We start from the raw sequence: 22882 nt of genomic DNA on the forward strand, positions 1-22882 counted from the left end.
GCACCAACCGAAATCACTGAAATTCAGTGAAATTCAGTAATTCCAGTTTGCATTTCGGCCGAAGGGCTGAAATATTCACTTGAATTTAATTAAATATTTGAAATTTTCGTAAAATATTTTAGAAAAATATTTTATTTCCAGTGTAATACTGAAATTGCTGAAATATCTAGGCCGAAACATAATATTTCAGTGTCTACTGAAATTAATGAAATTCAGTGAATTTCATTGAAATCTCACTGAAAATGAAAACCATGCTTGATGCATTTGCTAGCATGATAGTGTTTGTGTGCTCTTACTATGAAATATACAGTAAAACCGGATTTATTTTTTCTAACGGAAATTGTTACATGCTGCATAGTACACCAGGTCTCTTGTCAAGATTATTTGATCAATAGTTCTCAATTCTGCTTGCTTCTGTGTTTCCAGCATTTCGTACGAGGATACTTGCATCTCTTATCCAGCATAATAAGGAGGAGATGTATGATGTCATTGCTGAAGCCGAGGCTAAATCTACGACTTACATGTGTCACACATACCCGCTCAAAGCTCTCTGTAAGCAAGTCGAGCTAATACCAGATGACTCTCAATGGTACAATATCCATCAACCATATGCAGACATATAGGTATTATGTGCTCTATTTTTCCTTTGCTCTGGCGGTCGCGCCGCCCATGACGTTGATGGACATGCCGCCCATTTACTTGCAATTCTAATTAGTTGGAATATTTACCAATTTGCATGATTATTGAAGAGCCATTTATTCCCTTTGTACTGAAATATGTAACCTGACGTACTATTCTTGCTTTGTAGTTAGTTTTATTGATATATTGTGTAGTTTAGATAGTGGATGTTGAAGCTAGCTAAGTTTATCTTAGAAATTACTATAATAGTTTATATTGTTTCCACAAGTAACTTGCATCCAATTTGACGGTACAAAGGATTTCTTCGGGCGGATATCTAGGAATGTCAATCATGTTCTTTGATTGTCATGTCTGAATTCTCTAAATATGAATCAACAAACCGTTCTATTGATGTTTAGTGTGTTGTCTCCCTATCATTTCTTGAAACATTGTTTTCCATTAGCATATATAGCTCATTATTTTTACTTTCCAGCTCATCTTTTTTGAAACATTGTTTTCCATTAGTAATATATTTTGATAATGTTGTTTTGTATATTGTTTTCTTTCACTCATGTTATCTTTGTTGGAATTATGCCCTAGAGGCAATAATAAATATAATTATTATTATAATTCCTGTATCAAGATAATCGTTTATTATCCATGCTATAATTGTATTGAATGAAGACTCATTTACATGTGTGGATACATAGACAAAACACTGTCCCTAGCAAGCCTCTAGTTGGCTAGCCACTTGATCAAAGATAGTCAGTGTCTTCTGATTATGAACAAGGTGTTGTTGCTTGATAACTGGATCACGTCATTAGGAGAATCACGTGATGGACTAGACCCAAACTAATAGACGTAGCATGTTGATCGTGTCATTTTGTTGCTACTGTTTTCTGCGTGTCAAGTATTTGTTCCTATGACCATGAGATCATATAACTCACTAACATCGGAGGAATACTTTTTGTGTATCAAACGTCGCAACGTAACTGGGTGACTATAAAGATGCTCTACAGGTATCTCCGAAGGTGTTCGTTGAGTTAGTATGGATCAAGACTGGGATTTGTCACTCCGTGTGACGGAGAGGTATCTCGGGGCCCACTCGGTAATACAACATCACACACAAGCCTTGCAAGCAATGTAACTTAGTGTAAGTTGCGGGATCTTGTATTACGGAACGAGTAAAGAGACTTGCCGGTAAACGAGATTGAAATAGGTATGCGGATACTAACGATCGAATCTCGGGCAAGTAACATACCGAAGGACAAAGGGAATGACATACGGGATTATATGAATTCTTGACACTGAGGTTCAAACGATAAGTTCTTCATAGAATATGTAGGATCCAATATGGGCATCTAGGTCCCGCTATTGGATATTGACCGAGGGGTCTCTCGGGTCATGTCTACATAGTTCTCGAACCCGCAGGGTCTGCACACTTAAGGTTCGACGTTGTTTTATGCGTATTTGAGTTATATGGTTGGTTACCGAATGTTGTTCGGAGTCCCGGATGAGATCACGGACGTCACGAGGGTTTCCGGAATGGTCCGGAAACGAAGATTGATATAGAGGATGACCTCATTTGATTACCGGAAGGTTTTCGGAGTTACCGGGAATGTACCGGGAATGACGAATGGGTTCCGGGAGTTCACCGGGGGGGGGGGCAACCCACCCCGGGGAAGCCCATAGGCCTTGAGGGTGGCGCACCAGCCCTTAGTGGGCTGGTGGGACAGCCCAAAAGGGTCCCTATGCGCATTGGAAGAAAAAATCAAAGAGAAAGAAAAAAAAGGAGGTGGGAAGGAAAGGAAGGACTCCCACCCACCAAACCAAGTCCAACTCGGTTTGGGGGGGGGAGACCTTCCCCCCTTGGCTCGGCCGACCCCCTTGGGGATCCTTGAGGCCCAAGGCAAGGTCCCCTCTCTCCCACCTATATATACGGAGGTTTTAGGGCTGATTTGAGATGACTTTTCCACGGCAGCCCGACCACATACCTCCACGGTTTTTCCTCTAGATCGCGTTTCTGCGGAGCTCGGGCGGAGCCCTGCTGAGACAAGATCATCACCAACCTCCAGAGCGCCGTCACACTGCCGGAGAACTCTTCTACCTCTCCGTCTCTCTTGCTGGATCAAGAAGGCCGAGATCATCGTCGAGCTGTACGTGTGCTGAACGCGGAGGTGCCGTCCGTTCGGTACTAGATCGTGGGACTGATCGCGGGATTGTTCGCGGGGCGGATCGAGGGACGTGAGGACGTTCCACTACATCAATCGCGTTCACTAACGCTTCTGTTGTACGGTCTACAAGGGTACGTAGATCACGCATCCCCTCTCGTAGATGGACATCACCATGATAGGTCTTCGTGCGCGTAGGAAATTTTTTGTTTCCCATGCGATGTTCCCCAACAATCTTATCACCAAGATTTGTTGGTCCTATTAATTATGTCTAAGAATTTTCTTGGCCTAGGTAGTGCAACCCTTTGTATTTGGGTTTCGTCTGGTTTTCCTAGATTAATCAGACAATTCTCTTCTAGATGAATGATCAGAGCTCCTATTGGTTACTAAATAGAAGATTGAGGATGAAGGCAGGGCTAAGGATTACACGAGCTTGATCTGATAGCTCTGACCATGGGTCGGTGTAATGTCTTGTGTGATAGCGAGTACTATGGTTCCTTGTAATGTATTAGGTTGACGTGTTGTCAGGTGCGTCGGCATGGCTGCCACTCTTGGCAATGTAGAATCACCCGGTCATCCTCATGTATATCGTGATACATCTCCAACACCTATACATGAAAAAATGTCTAAGTATTTTTAGCATGTGTAATGCACTCTTTCTGTTCATCTATATGTTTCGTGGGCTTATAACTTTTAGGACTTCTGAAACCATGGGCATTGCAAAATAGCACATTTTGAATGACATGATTTTTTTTTTTGCATTGTCCATTGCCAACTTGTGTTCCAAAAAGCACAAACAAGTGATTACTTCTGAAAACCAGTACCCACATCTCCTAATGCTCAAAATAATGTATTCCCTCGAGTCCATATTAATATGGAACAAAGAGTAATACATTTTTCTAGACTATAGGAACTTATCTTTTCTTGTTATTTTGTTTTTAGTTTCATGCACTATGGAGTACAGTTTATAGTTTCATACACTATGGAGTAGAGAAGACTAAGTCAACCAGTTTGCACGGTGTGTATTCATGGTTGCACATAGTTGCATTCTACAACTGAAAACTCTTCATACAATGACACATAATTCTCATGAAGGATGATTTTGATCTAAGGAATCGATTTTGACATGCTCAACTACATCGTGAATAGGACGTGTGTTGCACGTGCACGCTTACTAGTTTCTTAAGGAAACAAATCCATGAGCTTGTGTGTACAAAGAAAAGAAATTCCGTCTGGGTTTATCAACGTCCGCATCCTCGGACGCATTTTGCCACCAACGTGATGCCCATGGATCAGCGGACCGGTTTGGATGTTCATTTTCGTGCAAATCTTTATCTTTACCTTAAAAAAATTAATACTAAAACGGCTATCGCTTTTGTCAGAACACCGTCGTTGCTGTTTTATAAAAAGACCCTCCTTTTTTCTTGTATGCAACCCGCAATTCTTTCATAAGTGAGAAAACGTTTCATTTAATAAGTTTATAAATAAATCCATAAAGTTCACGGTATTCAACCCGCGGTCCTTTTTAGTGTGAAATAAAAAGAGGAGCGCAGCTGTGCTGTGTCTCCCTCGCCTCCCGATCCCAGCCGCCAGGAGGCGCCTCACCCCGCGCGACGCTCGATCTCGTGTCGCGCCGGCCGCCGGCCTCGCGGTTGCATTCGACCCTACCTCTACTGTCGCCGCCGAATCCGTCCCTACCTCTATCGTCCCGCGCGACGCTCGATCTGATGCCGAGCGTTGCGACTGCCGGTCGACGCCGGCGAGCGACTGCATCCACCCCTACCTCTATTATTGTTGCCGAATACGTCCCTACCTCTACCATCCCGCCTGACGATTAATGTGGTGTTGCGTCGGCCATCATCCGACGCTGGAGGGCGGCTGCATCCTCCCCTACCTCTACCGTCGCCCCTAAATCCGTCCCCACCTCCACCGCCCCTTGAACCGCCTTTGCTCTACACTGGCCTCAAGCGGAATCAACAGAGAAGCGGTGCTCGTGATGGAGGAGGACATCCAAATTGAGGTGGGAGGTCAATTGATGTCTACTATACAACCTTTTTCTTGTAGACTCGTGTTGGGCCTCCAAGCGCAGAGTTTTGTAGGACAATAGCAAATTTCCTTCAAGTGGATGACTTAAGGTTTATCAATCCATGGGAGGCGTAGGATGAAGATGGTCTCTCTCAAGAAACCCTACAATCAAATAACAAAGAGTCTATTGTGTCCCCAACACACCCAATACAATGGTAAATTGTATAGGTGCACTAGTTCGACGAAGAGATGGTGATACAAGTGTAATATGGATGGTAGATATAGGTTTTTGTAATCTGAAAATATAAAAACAGCAAGGTAACAAATAGTAAATAACGAGCAAAACGTTGTATAAATGCTTGGAAACAAGGCCTAGGCTTCATACTTTCACTAGTGCAAGTTCTCCCAACAATACTAACATAGTTGAATCATATATAAATCCCTCACGTGCGACAAAGAGTTCACTCCAAAGTCACAAATAGCAGAGAACAAACGAAGAAATTATTGTAGGGTACGAAACCACCTCAAAGTTATCTTTTCCGATCAATCTTATGAGCTATCCCTATAAGTCTCACGAACAGCCCTAGAGTTCATACTAAAATAACACCTTAAGATACACATCAACCAAAACCCTAATGTCACCTAGATACTCCAATGTCACCACAAGTACCCATGGGCTTGATTATACGATATGCATCACACAATTTCAGATTCATCATGTTCAATCCAACACAAAGAACTTCAAAGAGTGCCCCAAAGTTTCTACCGAAGAGTCAAGGTGACAACATGTGTCAACCCCTATGCATAGGTTCCCAAGGTCACGGAACCCGCAAGTTGACCACCAAAACATACACCAAGTGGATCAATAGAACACCCCATTGTCACCACGGGTATCCCATCGCAAGACATACATCAAGTATTCTCAAATCCTTAAAGACTCAATCCGATAAGAAAACTTCAAAGAAAAAACTCAATTCATCACAAGAACATAGAGAGGGGAAAACTCCATATGATTCATCTACATTAATAAAGCTCGTGATACATCAAGATCATGCCATCTCAAGAACACGAGAGAGAGAGAGAGAGAGATAGATCAAACACATAGCTGTACATACCCTCAGCCCCGAGGGTGAACTACTCCCTCCTCGTCATGGAGACTGCCGGGATGATGAAGATGGCCTCCGGTGATGGTTTTCCCCTCCGACAGGGTGCCGAAACGGGCTCCAGATTGGTTTTTCATGGCTCTGGAGGCTTGCAGCGGCTGAACCCCCAATCTAGGTTTATTTCTGGAGGTTTCTTGATTTATATGAATTTTTTGCGTCGGTCTCACGTCAAGGCGGTGCCCGAGGGGCCCACAAGACAGGGGGCTGACTTGTGGCCAGGTGGTGGACCCCCTCTGGTTGATTCTTTTGCCAGTATTTTTTATATTTTCCAAAAATATTCTCCATAAATTTTCAGCTCATTCCAAGAACTTTTATCTCTGCACAAAAACAACACCATGGTAGTTCTGCTGAAAACAACATCGGTCTGAATTAGTTCTAATCAAATCATACCAAAATCGTATAAAACTATTGTAAACATGGCATGAATACTTCATAAATTATAGATACGTTGGAGACGTATCATCAATACCAAGGCGGTGCTGGGAGGCATGCACGAGATCGAAGGCGGGGAGCTCCGGAAGGCAGAAGGCGGCATCGCATCAGTTGTAGGTACATCGCGTTAGTTCTAGCTGCATGGAGGAGTCGGTGATGCATCTCCATCCATTGCAATGGGATTGCTGCCGCCTACGCTTGCCGTGTCCACCATCAGGTCCCATCTTGAGGAAGTTATCCTTGATTGGAAGCTCCAGCGCTCGCACAACAAGATGTAGTCCATCGTCATAGGCTTGCTAACCATTAGTTAGCTCGCAAACCATGACGCCGTTGGTGCATGGTGCATGTTGTTCCTGTGGTTGCATCACCGGCCCTGGCCACTGCGTGAACAACGACATGAGTTCCTTCCCCTTGGTTCAAAATTGAAGTATTTATATTTTCGTATTAGTTTTGTTCAACGTGCTATTGGACAGATGGTGTGATTTGATAACTTTGGCCTGAATTTTTTTTTGTGAGTTCAAAATTTTGTGCGATTCCTGATGTTATGTACCTGTCAAGTGACATATCTTCTTCACTGAATTTTCTGTCACTATAATTAATATGGATCATGTAAGGAGCTTTGTACTTGGATAGTATGTCAGAATTATCTAGAACTGAAGGACTTCAATTAGTGTTTGCTTGCTTGATGGAATTAGATTTGATAGAAAGTCAGAAGACCAGATGTTACCCCCAACCTGAAGATTTGAACCATGTCGCTCCTCGTGGTTTGTGTGTTACTTCCACTAGATGATCCTATGTTCATATGTTGTCATTGTTTCCTCTCCGTGAAGCCCTTAAAAATGTCGTCTCCTTCCCTTTTCTTGTTGCTCGCTGAAATTGCTCGTGCTGCCACCTTTGCATGGTAAGGTTTATCCATCTCTACCTATAATAAATTCAGTATCGGACTACATGTTGTTTATGTTGTTTGTACAAGGTCCAAGACCTGGCTGATTTACATTTTTCTGAATATGTATGTCTTTATTTGGGATATATTTATGCCAGTATACAAATATTGTCTGGCATTGTCTTTTAACTGAGTTAGGTGTTCATTCAATCTGAATTGTGTTGTTTAATTTAGCCTATGCTAGCTTGTGATTTCTTGTGCTGCAAACTGTAATTAATTTTCTTTAACTGATGTATTTGATCTTGCAGTTGGGTAATGCACTTAGGATCATTTTTTTCTATTAATTATTGAAATTATGTCTAACTTGGATATGCTTCTAACATCTGGATGATAAATTAATGCAACTGGACTCATCTATAGATTAACATTGTTATAGCTTACCTATTTGGTACGTTCTTCGACAATTGAGATCCCCTTTTTGTAGTTGATGATCACGGTAATAAACAATTGATTCATAGTCACTTTGGAACATAAGTGGGGCTATTGTCACTTAAAAGATTCCAAATTTGTGGAGCTTGATCGATCAGGACCAATTATTTCATTGTACTAACACTACCAAATTTATGGGTAATAGCTTGCTTCGCTACGGAGCAACACTTCGTGTACATAATCTCTATATGCTTGAGTTTCTCCCTTTGAGTTCCCTTGGATGTTGCAATGTATGGTTTAGACCTTCATATGCAGATTTGGTCTGCATCTTGCTGAGAATTGGTATTTTTTTTGTTAATTTGCTAGGCTCTTTGGAGTAGCAGATTCTAGCTGATATACATATGCCATGCTTGCTTACTGTATGATGTGAATATTTTGTGTTGTGCTTCTTAGCTCTATAGTACTCCATCTGTCAACTAATATAAAAACGTCTAGATCATTGAAATAGTGATCTAAACGCTCTTATATTAGTTGACATAGGGAGTACTTTGTGTCTACTTATATAGATGAAAGGTCGTGAATCGGCGCAAGACTCTAGACTGAATCTTGTAGCATCATTTTAATATTTGTGTAGGTGCGGAAGTTCTGTTAATACACTATGAGGGTGAGGATCCCATTTCAAGGAAATCATACTAGTATAACTTAAACACGCCAATAAGCCGAGTGAATAGTCCTTCGTTGGAGCGATATTTTTTTCAATGATGGTATTGGCATGGATTACAAAGAAAGCTCAATCATAATTAGCTATACCCTCCATTTGCACATACTTTGCATGGAAGTGATCAATTGGACACCTTGAGTTTAAAACTAGCATACCGATCAAGGAAATACTCCCTTCGCTTATAAAAATATGTATTTTGTAGAGATTTCAATATTGATTACATACGGAGGAAAATGAGTGAATATATACTCCAAAACATGTATGTATACATCCGTATGTTATTCATATTGAAATATTTAGAAAGAATTATATTTAAAAACGGAGGGAGTAGTATATTTCAACACGTATGTAGATTAGATAGAATAATATGAAAAAGAAAATAAGGAACTCAAAAGATTATAATTAGTGAATCTTCATGCTGAAAGTATACTCTAGAGATCACAAGATGCAAATGTAATTAATAAAGGTTTGCTAGATTCATTTATTAAAGAAAATCTATATTCAATTTGTTTTCCGATATCCTGCACCGGTTCACTTAGTGAAGTATCTTTATTACAACAAATTATCTTTAGAAAAATCATTATTTTTTCCCGTTACAACGCACGAGCCTTTTTGCTAGTAGTAGATAAACCAAGGGCTTTTGAGCGTCTGGACTGCTGCAACGTACGCGTTCCATACAAGGATGCATCTCAAAATTCTCTCCCCGTGCCCCAGCCTCTCCCACGCAAAACGGTTGTCGCGTATTCATGTCGATCAGTGCCGCTTCAAAGCGTGAGCACTGCATTGATGCCGGCTCGAAGCGCATGCGGTCTCTCATTGGAGCCGACATTAAAGGGACGAGCTAATCGAGAGAGCTACTCGGTGTGCACGTTTGTTCCCAATGCCGAAGACATGTGACAGGACGGGGATGGACCGCTCTGTAACGCATTCAAAACAGCTCTCGTTCATTCGTATGTCGACATTAAACAAGTTTGACGGACAAGAAACACACTTCGACGTCCGTTTTGACACAACCAGCCGCTTGGCCTGGCCGGCACCCATTAATTAAACAGTGCCTCCTCGCCTGGCACGACCACCACCACACCACCTTCGCCATGATCATGAGAGAAATGTGGGAGAAGCTCTCGATGGAGTAGAAGTAGGAGTTCGTTGGCATTGTGGCCGCCTAGTAGTTCTATTGTGCTAACCAGATAGAGGTTGGCTTGTCAGCGAGCTCGCCGAAGGGCAGCTGATATGTCTTCAATGTATCAATAATTTTTAATTGTTCCATGCTATTATATTATTAATATTAAATACTTTATATGCAATAATATGCTATTTTATATCATTTTTTAGAACTGACTTATTGACCTAGTGTCCAGTGTGAGTTTCTGTTTTTACGTGTTTTTAACTTTTATAGAAAATCAATACCAAACACAATCCAAAAAAGATGAAACTTTTCGGTGATTTTTTCTGGAAGATTTTGGACCCACGAAGCTTCAGGAGGAGGCCACATGCTGCACGAGGTGGCCATAAGCCCGAGGGCGCGTCCTATAGGCTTGTGGGCCCCTTGCTGGTCCTCCTAACCTAATTGCACTTCTATAAATTCTAAAATATTCTGAAAACATCAAAGATCCATTCGAAGCAATTTTTCCGTCGTCGCAAGTCTCTGTTCCGCCATGATCTCATGTGGAGACCTTTTCTGGTGCCCTCTCGGAGGGGAAATCTATCACGAAGACCGTCTACATTAACGTTGTTGCTTCGATGATGATGTGTGAGTAGTAAACCACATACCTAAGGGTCTATAACTAATACCTAGATGATTTATTCTCTCTCCATGACCTTCAATACAATGTTAGTCGCGATTTTCAAAGTGATCTATTCATGTAATATTTTTTGCTTTGTGTTTATTGGGATCCGATGAATTTTGTGTTCATTATAAAATTATTCATTGAAAATAACTGAGTCTCCTCTGAATTCTATTATGCATGATTATTATAGCTTCGTATTTCTCCCCGATATATCTGTTTGGTTTGGCCAGCTAGATTGATTTATCTTCAATGGGAGTGGTGCGTTATAGTGGGTTCAATCTTGACATGCTCTATATCTCAGTGACAGAAGGGGACAATACATGTATATGTATTTGTTGCTACTAAGGATAAAATTGTGGATCTAAACATACTGTTTATCTTACTTTGTCTACATCAATGTCATCTTGCTCCAAGCATTACTCTATTTGTCATGACCTTAATACCTAGAGAGACAAGCATAGAAGCACTCTTGATGTGGAGTAATAGTAGTAGATGCAGGATCGTTTCGGTCTACTTATTTATGGGCGTGATGCCTATATACACATAATCTTTGGTGTGAATAACATATCATAACTATGTGCTATCATGTCAATTGCCCAACAATAATTTGTTTACCCACCGTGTGTTATGTTTAGAGCAAAGCCTCTAGTGAAAATTATGCCCCCCGGTTCTACTTAATCCTATTGTTAAAAACCAAAATGACCTTGCTGCACTTTTACTTTTATTTATTTTGATTTTCTATTTGTATTATCTATCTATTAGAATTAATTTTTACAAGTAACAAGTTTAAGGGCTTGACAACCCTCTTGCCCGCGTGGGTGCAAGTGTTTGATTTCGTGTGGGTAGGTGCTCACGATGAGAGCTTGCTTGATTCTCTTATTGGTTCGATAACCTTAGTTTTCACTGAGGAAAATACTTATCTCTAATATACTGCATCACCCCCTCCTCTTTGGGGAAAACCCAACGCAATTTACAAGTAGTACGAAGAATTTCTCGCGATGCTATCCGGGAGACATAACCAAATTCTCATCAGGTTCCTTCATACAAATTTCCATTCACTTATTTTAATTTTTATTTGCCTTTATATTTTCTTGTTTAAAAATATAAAAGACACAAAAATATTTATCTTTTTTAGTTTACTTGCTTCGTTGCTATGTCTCAAGATAGATTCTACAATAGTTCTTATTACCAAAGGATGACAGGGATTGAGAGTTCCATGCAAAGCTTTATGAGCACAACAATTTCTTTGTTGAGGAGATTAAGGAACACTCTACTTTGCTAGATGTTATTAGTAAACAACTTAATGAAGTGAATCAAGAAGTAGCCAATCTCCAATTGCAATTTTCTCGAACCAAAGACTTGATAGGAAATATTTCTAACAATCAAACTACGCTAGTAAACAGGATGACAGCTAAGCCGGAATCACACCCTCTTGCTAAACATGATGAATATATAAAATGATTGGTGTTTATCCTATTGAATCTTTATTTACTAATTTTAAACTTGGTGAAAAGGGGACTGGAGACGAGTCAACTTTAGCTAGAAGGCCCACAAATGTATAACTCCTCAGAAATTTCAATTGCGCTTATATCCATCACCGTAGGACTTGGGTTCAAGTTCCCCAGTCCCTTTTCATCAATGGACTCTTGTGTCCCGCTTGTTCGAAGGGTGATGATCTTAATGATAAAAATGACAAAAAGTGGGTTTGAAGAGGGCAAACCTTTACATAGATGTACCTACTACTTTGGATTACAAGGACTTTAATTATGAAAGTTATTCTTTAGTTGAATGTATTTCCTTGTTGCAATCCGTGATTAGTTCACCTAATGCTTATGAACAAAATAAAGCTTTTACCAAACATATCGTAGAAGTTATGGTAAAAGTTCATGAGGAGAAGTTTGAACTAGAGGTTTCAATACCTAGAAAATTGCATGATGAATGGGAACCTACTATTAAAATTAAGCTTAAAGACTATGAATGTAATGCTTTGTGTGACCTTGGTGTGAGTGTTTCTACTATACCAAAATCTCTACGTGATGTGTTAGGTCTCACCGATATAAATGAATGTTCCCTTAACTTGCATCTTGTGGATTCCACTATTAAGAAGCCATTGAGTATAATAAATGATGTGCTTGTTGGGGAACGTCGCATGGGAAACAAAAAATTTCCTACGCGCACGAAGACCTATCATGGTGATGTCCTTCTACGAGAGGGGATGTGTGATCTACGTACCCTTGTAGACCATACAGCAGAAGCGTTCGTGAACGCGGTTGATGTAGTGGAACGTCCTCACGTCCCTCGATCCGCCCCGCGAACCGTCCCGCGATCAGTCCCACTATCTAGTGCCGAACGGACGGCACCTCCGCGTTCAGCACACGTACAGCTCGACGATGATCTCGGCCTTCTTGATCCAGCAAGAGAGACGGAGAGGTAGAAGAGTTCTCCGGCAGCGTGACGGCGCTCCGGAGGTTGGTGGTGATCTTATCTCAGCAGGGCTCCGCCCGAGCTATGCAGAAACGCGATCTAGAGGAAAAACCGTGGAGGTATGTGGTCGGGTTGCCGTGGAAAAGTCGTCTCAAATCAGCCCTAAAACCTCCGTATATATAGGGGGAAGAGGGGGAGCCTTGCCTTGGGGTCCAAGGACCCCTAAGGGTTTCGACCGAGCCAAGGGGGGAAGGTCTCCCCTTCCAAACCGAATCCAACTTGGTTTGGAAGGTGGAGTCCTTCTTTCCTTTCCCACCTCCCCTTTTTTTCTCTTTTCTCTTTGATTTTTCTTCCAATGCGCATAGGGTCCTTTTGGGCTGTCCCACCAGCCCACTAAGGGCTGGTGCGCCACCCTCAAGGCCTATGGACTTCCCCGGGGTGGGTGGCCCCCCCGGTGAACTCCCGGAACCCATTCGTCATTCCCGGTACATTCCCGGTAACTCCGAAAACCTTCCGGTAATCAAATGAGGTCATCCTATATATCAATCTTCGTTTTCGGACCATTCCGGAAACCCTCGTGATGTCCGTGATCTCATCCGGGACTCCGAACAACATTCGGTAACCAACCATATAACTCAAATACGCATAAAACAACGTCGAACCTTAAGTGTGCAGACCCTGCGGGTTCGAGAACTATGTAGACATGACCCGAGAGACTCCTCGGTCAATATCCAATAGCGGGACCTGGATACCCATATTGGATCCTACATATTCTACGAAGATCTTATCGTTTGAACCTCAGTGCCAAGGATTCATATAATCCCGTATGTCATTCCCTTTGTTCTTCGGTATGTTACTTGCCCGAGATTCGATCGTCAGTATCCGTATACCTATTTCAATCTCGTTTACCGGCAAGTCTCTTTACTCATTCCGTAATAAAAGATCCCGCAACTTACACTAAGTCACATTGCTTGCAAGGCTTGTGTGTGATGTTGTATTACCGAGTGGGCCCCGAGATACCTCTCCGTCACATGGAGTGACAAATCCCAGTCTCGATCCATACTAACTCAACGAACACCTTCGGAGATACCTGTAGAGCATCTTTATAGTCACCCAGTTACGTTGCGACGTTTGATACACACAAAGTATTCCTCCGGTGTTAGTGAGTTATATGATCTCATGGTCATAGGAACAAATACTTGACACGCAGAAAACAGTAGAAACAAAATGACACGATCAACATGCTACGTCTATTAGTTTGGGTCTAGTCCATCACGTGATTCTCCTAATGACGTGATCCAGTTATCAAGCAACAACACCTTGTTCATAATCAGAAGACACTGACTATCTTTGATCAACTGGCTAGCCAACTAGAGGCTTGCTAGGGACAGTGTTTTGTCTATGTATCCACACATGTAAATGAGTCTTCATTCAATACAATTATAGCATGGATAATAAACGATTATCTTGATACAGGAATTATAATAATAACTATATTTAATATTGCCTCTAGGGCATAATTCCAACAGTCTCCCACTTGCACTAGAGTCAATAATCTAGCCCTCGATCATCATGCGAATTACATTGTAATAAATCAACACCCATACAGTTCTGGTGTTGATCATGCTTTGCCCGTGGAAGAGGTTTAGTCAGCGGGTCTGCTACATTCAGATCCGTGTGCACTTTGCATATATTTACGTCCTCTCCTTCGACATAGTCGCGGATGAGGTTGAAGCGTCATTTGATGTGTCTGGACATCTTGTGAAACCGTGGTTCCTTTGCTAAGGCAATGGCACCCGTGTTGTCACAGAACAAGGTTATTGGATTCAGTGTGCTTGGCACCACTCCAAGATCCGTCATGAACTGCTTCATCCAGACACCCTCCTTAGCCGCCTCCGAGGCAGCCATGTACTCCGCTTCACATGTAGAATCTACTACGACGCTTTGCTTGGAACTGCACCAGCTTACCGCACCCCCATTAAGAATAAATACGTATCCGGTTTGCGACTTAGAGTCGTCCGGATCTGTGTCAAAGCTTGCATCGACGTAACCTTTTACGGCGAGCTCTTCATCACCTCCATACACGAGAAACATCTCCTTAGTCCTTTTCAGGTACTTCAGGATATTCTTGACCGCCGTCCAGTGATCCACTCCTGGATTACTCTGGAACCTACCTGCCATACTTATGGCCAGGCTAACGTCCGGTCTAGTGCACAGCATTGCATACATGATAGAACCTATGGCTGAAGCATAGGGGACGGTGCACATATGCTCTCTATCCTCATCAGTTGCTGGGCACTGAGTCTTACTCAATCTCGTACCTTGTAACACTGGCAAGAACCCTTTCTTGGACTGTTCCATTTTGAACCTCTTCAAAACTTTATCAAGGTATGTGCTTTGTGAAAGTCCTATCAGGCGTTTTGATCTATCCCTGTAGATCTTAATGCCTAGAATGTAAGCAACTTCTCCTAGGTCCTTCATAGAGAAACTTTTATTCAAGTAATCCTTTATGCTCTCCAAAACCTCTACGTTGTTTCGAATCAACAATATGTCATCCACATATAATATTAGAAATGCCACAGAGCTCCCACTCACTTTCTTGTAAATACAAGATTCTCCAACCACTTGTATAAACCCAAATGCTTTGATCACCTCATCAAAGCGTTTGTTCCAACTCCGAGATGCTTGCACCAGTCCATAAATGGATCGCTGGAGCTTGCACACCTTGTTAGCATTCTTAGGATCGACAAAACCTTCGGGTTGCATCACTTCCTTAAGGAAACCGTTAAGGAACGCCGTTTTGACATCCATCTGCCAGATTTCATAATCGAAAAATGCAGCTATTGCTAACATGATTCTGACGGACTTAAGCATCGCTACGGGTGAGAATGTCTCATCGTAGTCAACTCCTTGAACTTGTGAAAAAGCCTTTGCCACAAGTCGAGCTTTATAAACGGTCACATTGCCGTCAGCGTTCGTCTTCCTCTTAAAGATCCATTTGTTCTGAATAGCCTTGCGGCCCTCGGGCAGTACTTCCAAAGTGCATACTTTGTTCTCATACATGGATCCTATCTCGGACTTCATGGCTTCTAGCCATTTGTTGGAATCTGGGCCCACCATTGCTTCTTCATAATTTCCAGGTTCTGTTGGGGAACGTCGCATGGGAAACAAAAACTTTCCTACGCGCACGAAGACCTATCTTGGTGATGTCCATCTACGAGAGGGGATGAGTGATCTACGTACCCTTGTAGACCGTACAGCAGAAGCGTTAGTGAACGCGGTTGATGTAGTGGAACGTCCTCACGTCCCACGATCCGCCCCGCGAACCGTCCCGCGATCAGTCCCACGATCTAGTGCCGAACGGACGGCACCTCCGCGTTCAGCACACGTACAGCTCGACAATGATCTCGGCCTTCTTGATCCAGCAAGAGAGACGGAGAGGTAGAAGAGTTCTCCAACAGCGTGACGGTGCTCCGGAGGTTGGTGATGATCTTGTCTCAGCAGGGCTCCGCCCGAGCTCTGCAGAAACGCGATCTAGAGGAAAAACCGTGGAGGTATGTGGTCGGGCTGCCGTGGAAAAGTCGTCTCAAATCAGCCCTAAAACCTCCGTATATATAGGTGGGAGAGGGGGGGCTTGCCTTGGGGCTCAAGGAGCCCCAAGGGGGTCGGCCGAACCAAGGGGGGAAGGTCTCCCCCCCCCCCAAACCGAGTCCTACTTGGTTTGGTGGGTGGAGTCCTTCTTTCCTTTCCCACCTCCCCTTTTTTTTCTCTTTTCTCTTTGATTTTTCTTCCAATGCGCATATGGTCCTTTTGGGCTGTCCCACCAGCCCACTAAGGGCTGGTGCGCCACCCTCAAGGCCTATGGGCTTCCCCGGGGTGGGTTGCCCTCCCGGTGAACTTCCGGAACCCATTCGTCATTCCCGGTACATTCCCGGTAACTCCGAAAACCTTTCGGTAATCAAATGAGGTCATCCTATATATCAATCTTCGTTTCTGGACCATTCCGGAAACCCTCGTGACGTCCATGATATCATCCGGGACTCCGAACAACATTCGGTAACCAACCATATAACTCAAATACGTATAAAACAACGTCGAACCTTAAGTGTGCAGACCATGCGGGTTCGAGAACTATGTAGACATGACCCGAGAGACTCCTCGGTCAATATGCAATAGCGGGACCTGGATGCCCATATTGGATCCTACATATTCTATGAAGATCTTATCGTTTGAACCTCAGTGCCAAGGATTCATATAATCCCGTATGTCATTCCCTTTGTCCTTCGGTATGTTACTTGCCCGAGATTCGATCGTCGGTATCCGCATACCTATTTCAATCTCGTTTACCGGCAAGTCTCTTTACTCGTTCCGTAATACAAGATCCCGCAACTTACACTAAGTCACTTTGCTTGCAAGGCTTGTGTGTGATGTTGTATTACCGAGTGGGCCCCGAGATACCTCTCCGTCACACGGAGTGACAAATCCCAGTCTTGATCCATACTAACTCAACGAACACCTTCGGAGATACCTGTAGAGCATCTTTATAGTCAGCTAGTTACGTTGCGACGTTTGATACACACAAAGTATTCCTCCGGTGTTAGTGAGTTATATGATCTCATGGTCATAGGAACAAATACTTGACACGCAGAAAACAGTAGCAACAAAATGACACGATCAACATGCTACGTCTGTTAGTTTGGGTCTAGTCCATCACGTGATTCTCCTAATGACGTGATCCAGTTATCAAGCAACAACACCTTGTTCATAATCAGAAGACACCGACTATCTTTGATCAACTGGCTAGCCAACTAGAGGCTTGCTAGGGACAGTGTTTTGTCTATGTATCCACACATGTAAATGAGTCTTCATTCAATACAATTATAGCATGGATAATAAACGATTATCTTGATACAGGAATTATAATAATAACTATACATTTATTATTGCCTCTAGGGCATAATTCCAACAGTCTCCCACTTGCACTAGAGTCAATAATCTAGCCCTCACATCATCATGCGAATTACATTGTAATAAATCTAACACCCATACAGTTCTCGTGTTGATCATGCTTTGCCTGTGGAAGAGGTTTAGTCAGCGCGTCTGCTACATTCAGATCCGTGTGCACTTTGCATATATTTACGTCCTCCCCTTCGACATAGTCGCGGATGAGGTTGAAGCGTCATTTGATGTGTATGGACTTCTTGTGAATCCGTGGTTCCTTTGCTAAGGCAATGGCACCCGTTGTTGGGTAACGTTGCATAAATTCAAAATTTTCCTACGCATATTTAGATCTTCCTATGGAGAGACCATCAACGAGAGAGGGGTAAGAGCATCTTCATACCTTTGAAGATCGCTAAGCGGAAGCATTGCTAGAACGCGGTTGATGGAGTCGTACTCGTAGCGATTCCGATCTAGTGCCGAACAACGGCACCTCCGCGTTCAACACACGTGCAGCCCGGTGACGTCTCCCGCACCTTGATACAGCAAGGAGGAGGGAGAGGTTGGGGAAGAACTCCAGCAACACGATGGCGTGGTGTTGATGAAGAGACGAGGTCTCCCGGCAGGGCTTCGCCAAGCACCGGCGGAGAGGAGGAGGAAGAAGAGCAGGGCTGCGCCGAGAGAGAGGGAAAAACCGTATGTCTCAATGGCCAAAAGTGCCCGATATATATAGGGGGAGGGGAGAGGGGTTGCCACCCCTAGGGTTCCCACCCTAGGGGGTGCGGCAGCCCCCCAGATGGGAGGTGCGGCGGCCAGAAGGGGGAGGAGGGGGTGGCGCACCATCTGGTGGGCCTTAGGCCCACCTGGCCTAGGGTTTGCCCCCCTTTTCTCTCCCTTGCGCTATGGGCTAAGTGGGGAGGTGCACCAGCCCACCTAGGGGCTGGTTCCCACCCTCACTTGGCCCACCTTATCTCCCGGGGTCGTTGCCCCCTTTCGGTGGTCCCCCGGGGCCACCTCCGGTGGTCCCGGTGGTCCCGGTACGTTACTGGTGATGCCCGAAACACTTCTGGTATCCGAAACCATCCGTCCTATATATCAATCTTTACCTCGGGACCATTCCAGAGCTCCTCGTGACGTCCGAGATCTCATCCGGGACTCCGAACAACTTGCGGTAACATCGTATAGCAATTCCCTATAACCCTAGCGTCATCGAACCTTAAGTGTGTAGACCCTACGGGTTCGGGAGACAGGCAGACATGACCGAGACACCTCTCTCGCCAATAACCATCAGCGGGGTCTGGATACCCATGGTGGCTCCCACTTGCTCCACGATGATCTCATCGGATGAACCACGATGTCAAGGATTGAATCAATCCCGTACACGATTCCCTTTGTCTGTCGGTATAGAACTTGCCCGAGATTCGATCGTCGGTATACCTATACCTTGTTCAATCTTGTTACCGGTAAGTCTCTTTACTCGTTTCGTAGCACGTCATCGTGTGACTAACACCTTAGTCACATTGAGCTCATGATGATGTTCTACCGAGTGGGCCCAGAGATACCTCTCCGTCACACGGAGTGACAAATCCCGATCTCGATTCGTACCAACCCAACAGATACTTTCGGAGGTACCCGTAGTGCACCTTTATAGTCACCCAATTACGTTGTGACGTTTGATACACCCAAAGGACTCCTACGGTATCCGGGAGTTGCACAATCTCACGGTCGAAGGAAAAGATACTCGACATTAGAAAAGCATTAGCATACGAACAATACGATCTAGTGCTAGGCTTAGTATTGGGTCTTGTCCATCACATCATTCTCCCAATGATGTGATCCCGTTATCAATGACATCTAATGCCCATGATCAGGAAACCATGATCATCTATTGACTAACGAGATAGCCAACTAGAGGCTTGCTAGGGACACATTGTGATCTATTTATTCACACATGTATTACTGTTTCCTGTTAATACAATTATAGCATGAACAATAGACGATTATCATGAACAAGCAAATATGATAATAACCATTTTATTATTGCCTCTAGGGAATATTTCCAACAGTCTCCCACTTGCACTAGAGTCAATAATCTAGTTACATTGTGATGTATCGAACACCCATAGAATTATGGTGTTGATCATGTTTTGCTCGTGGAAGAGGTTTAGTCAACGGGTCTACAATATTCAGATCCGTTTGTACCTTACAAATATCTATCACTCCACTCTGGACATGGTCCTGGATGGAGTTGTAGCGGCGCTTGATGTGCTTCGTCTTCCGGTGAAACCTGGGCTCCTTGGCTATGGCAATGGCTCCAGTGTTATCACAGAAGAGTGTCATAGGACCCGACGCGCTTGGAACCACTCCAAGGTCGGTGATGAGCTCCTTCATCCAAATTCCTTCATGAGCCGCTTCTGAAGCAGCTATGTACTCTGCTTCACATGTAGATGCTGCCACGACTTCTTGCTTGCTGCTGCACCAGCTCACTGCCCCACCATTCAACACATATACGTATCCGGTCTGTGACTTAGAGTCATCTGGATCTGTGTCGAAGCTAGCGTCGATGTAACCCTTTACGACGAGCTCTTCGTCACCTCCATAAACGAGAAACATTTCCTTAGTCCTTTTCAGGTACTTAAGGATATTCTTGACCGCTGTCCAGTGTTCCGTATCGGGATCACTTTGGTACCTCCCTACCAAACTTATGGCAAGGTTTATCAGGTCTGGTACACAGCATGGCATACATTAGAGATCCCACGGCTGAAGCGTAGGGGACAAAACTCATCTTCTCTCTATCTGCTGCCGTGGTCGGCGACTGAGTCTTACTCAATCTCATACCTTGCAAAACTGGCAAGAACCCTTTCTTTGAGTTTCCCATATTGAACTTCTTCAATATCTTGTAAAGGTATGTACTTTGCGAAAGACCTATGAGGCGTCTCGATCTATCTCTATAGATCTTGATGCCTAATATGTATGCAGCTTCTCCAAGGTCCTTCATTGAAAAACTCTTGTTCAAATAGGCCTTTATGCTCTCCAACATCTCTATATTATTCCCCATCAATAATATGTCATCCACATATAGTATGAGGAAAGCTACAGAGCTCCCACTCACTTTCTTGTACAGGCAGGCTTCTCCGTAAACCTGTATGAACCCAAAAGCTTTAATCACCTCATTAAAGCGAATGTTCCAACTACGAGATGCTTGCACCAGCCCATAGATGGAGCGCTAGAGCTTGCACACTTTGTTAGCACCCTTAGGGTCGACAAAACCTTCTGGTTGCATCATATACAACTCTTCCTTAAGGTTCCCGTTAAGGAACACTGTTTTGACGTCCATTTGCCAAATTTCATAATCATAAAAGGCGGCAATTGCTAACATGATTCGGACTGATTTCAGCTTCGCTACAGGAGAGAAAGTCTCTTCGTAGTCAACTCCTTGAATTTGTCGAAAACCCTTTGCGACAAGTCGAGCTTTGTAAAAGGTTACATTACCGTTTGCATCAGTCTTCTTCTTGAAGATCCATTTATTTTCTATGGCTCGCCGGTCATCGGGCAAGTCCACCAAAGTCCATACTTTGTTCTCATACATGGATCCTATCTCGGATTTCATGGCCTCAAGCCATTTGTTGGAATCCGAGCCCGTCATCGCTTCTTCATAGTTCGAAGGTTCACCGTTGTCTAACAACATGATTTCCATCACAGGGTTGCCGTACCACTCTGGTGCGGAGCGTGCCCTTGTGGACCTTCGCGGTTCAGTAGTAACTTGATCTGAAGCTTCATGATCATCATCATTAACTTCCTCTTCAGTCAGTGTAGGCGCCACAGGAACAACTTCCCGCGCTGCGCTATGAGAGGGGGTGTAATTACCCCATCAAGTTCTACCTTCCTCCCACTTACTTCTTTCGAGAGAAACTCTTTCTCTAGAAAGGATCCGTTCTTGGCAACAAAGGTTTTACCTTCGGATCTAAGATAGAAGGTATACCCAATAGTTTCCTTAGGGTATCCTATGAATACGCATTTCTCCGCTTTGGGTTCGAGCTTTTCTGGTTGAAGTTTCTTCACATAAGCATCGCAGCCCCAAACTTTAAGAAACGACAACTTAGGTTTCTTGCCAAACCATAGTTCATACGGTGTCGTCTCAACGGATTTAGACGGTGCCCTATTTAAAGTGAATGCTGCAGTTTCTAATGCGTATCCCCAAAATGATAGCGGTAAGTCGGTGAGAGACATCATAGATCGTACCATATCTAATAAAGTGCGATTACGACGTTCAGACACTCCGTTGCGCTGCGGTGTGCCAGGCGGCGTCAGTTGTGAAACGATTCCACACTTCCTTAGGTGTGTGCCAAACTCGTGACTCAAGTATTCTCCTCCACGATCAGATCGTAGACATTTAATTTTTCTGTCACGTTGATTCTCAACCTCACTCTGAAATTCCTTGAACCTTTCAAACGTCTCAGATTTGTGCTTCATCAAGTAGATATACCCATACCTACTCAAATCATCGGTGAGAGTGAGAACATAATGATAACCACCGCGAGCTTCAACGTTCATTGGACCACACACATCAGTATGTATTATTTCCAATAAGTCGGTTGCTCTCTCCATTATTCCTGAGAATGGAGTCTTAGTCATCTTGCCCATGAGGCATGGTTCGCATGTGTCAAATGATTCAAAGTCAAGAGACTCTAATAGTCCATCAGTATGGAGCTTCTTCATGCTCTTAACGCCGATATGACCAAGGCGGCAGTGCCACAAGTATGTGGGACTATCATTATCAACTTTGCATCTTTTGGTACTCATACTATGAATATGTGTAACATCACGATCGAGATTCATCAAGAATAAACCATTCACCAACGGAGCATGACCATAAAACATATCACTCATATAAATAGAACAACCATTATTCTCTGACTTAAATGAGTAGCCGTCTCGCATTAAGCAAGACCCTGATACAATGTTCATGCTTAAAGCTGGTACTAAATAACAATTATTAAGGTTTAAAACTAATCCCGACGGTAGATGTAGAGGCAGCGTGCCGACGGCGATCACATCGGCCTTTGAACCATTCGCGACGCGCATCGTCACCTCATCCTTGGCCAGTCTCCGCTTATTCCGCAGTTCCTGCTTTGAGTTGCAAATGTGAGCAACAACACCGGTATCAAATACCCAGCAGCTACTACGAGCGCTGGTAAGGTACACATCAATAACATGTATATCACATATACCTTTAACGTTGCCGGCCTTCTTGTCCGCTAAGTATTTGGGGCAGTTCCGCTTCCAGT

The sequence above is a fragment of the Hordeum vulgare genome, chromosome 3H (assembly GCF_904849725.1).
Source record: "Hordeum vulgare subsp. vulgare chromosome 3H, MorexV3_pseudomolecules_assembly, whole genome shotgun sequence".
In the NCBI taxonomy this organism is placed as follows: domain Eukaryota; kingdom Viridiplantae; phylum Streptophyta; class Magnoliopsida; order Poales; family Poaceae; genus Hordeum; species Hordeum vulgare.